This window comes from Ictalurus furcatus, chromosome 14 (genome assembly GCF_023375685.1).
Source record: "Ictalurus furcatus strain D&B chromosome 14, Billie_1.0, whole genome shotgun sequence".
NCBI lineage: Eukaryota > Metazoa > Chordata > Actinopteri > Siluriformes > Ictaluridae > Ictalurus > Ictalurus furcatus.
Window position 1 is genome coordinate 10,650,994 of NC_071268.1, and position 1,120 is coordinate 10,652,113.

The 1,120-nt window shown below is 38.8% G+C and overlaps 1 protein-coding gene across 4 annotated transcripts in view; it reads left to right on the plus strand.

The window, feature by feature from the left end:
• fbxw11a (F-box and WD repeat domain containing 11a) overlaps positions 1-860 on the plus strand; it is a 67,972-nt gene extending 67,112 nt beyond the window's left edge. For all 4 annotated transcript variants that reach the window (XM_053640860.1, XM_053640859.1, XM_053640861.1 and 1 more), the window contains one exon: positions 1-860. This exon is cut by the window's left edge and continues 148 nt beyond it. The gene's annotated coding sequence lies outside the window, so the exon portion shown is untranslated.
• Positions 861-1,120: the final 260 nt, after the last annotated feature.

Sequence of the window (1,120 nt, forward strand, 5' to 3'; positions counted from 1 at the left end):
TGCCACAGCAACATATTCTCACACCAACTATGAGCCGACATGGAAACACTGTCTCTGTTATACGATAGCACACAGCACAATTTTAACGGTTTTGCTCAGCATTAAATCTAGATTCACACTGCAAATGGCATTTAGAAGCTTGAAATGATGATATTTATTGCCAGAGTATTGCTAAGACGTTCTTAGAATATAATCTAAGCTCTTTATACCTGCACTAACCCCCCACAAAAATCCATGTGTATATATAAAACACTCTGTCAATGGACGATTAACTTTCCCACTTCTCTTCTGAGACTGTTGAATGGACAGACTGTGGTGTTGGAGAAAGAGATTCTTAACAAACATGCCAAGGAGAATGGAGTACATGGACTACGTGGACAGACTAGTGAATTATTTCTATCTCTCTTTCTGTCTCTCTGGCCTTGGGCTAGACCAGAAACGCGTACTCTTTAAGCGTATGAGAGTGACTGCTCTGCGTCGGCAGAACTGAGTTTGAATTCTCCACCTCGTCTCGTTCTCATCTTGAGGCTGAGGTGGGCGTTGTGCATGTGAGACAGTGTGGAATCCGTCCTCCTGGCTCTGCTTTTTATTTCTTCTTTTTTGGTTCACTTTCAGATTTTTTTATTCCTCTTTTTTTATTATTTAAGTGTACTCATATTTTCAATGTATTCTTATGCTAGACATTGTAGAGCTCTTTGTTCCACTCCAATGGCATTTGTGTTTCTCTCGCTCTCTCTCTGCTTGCTGTATGATAGTGTATTCTAGTTGTAAGCCAAACTGTCGTGTCAAAGATTGTTCTATATTAAAATTATTATTTTTTAAGAAAAATACATTTATTGTGAATAAAGTACAAGACCATGGTGATGTTTTGTGTTTGAATTTTGACCCAGGTTTCAAACCCCCAACGTTGCAGGTGTGAGACAGACGTGCTAGCCACTAAGCCACCATGCCTGTCATCTTGCTCTCAATGACTAAAAATGTTTACAAATTAAATTAGGTGGGCCATTCTATTTAATGAAATGTTATCTAGATTATTTACTGAAAATGGACGCTTACGTGGATATTACATGTATGCAGCTATACTAGTGAGCTAGCTAACATCTGCTGACTTTAGGTCACG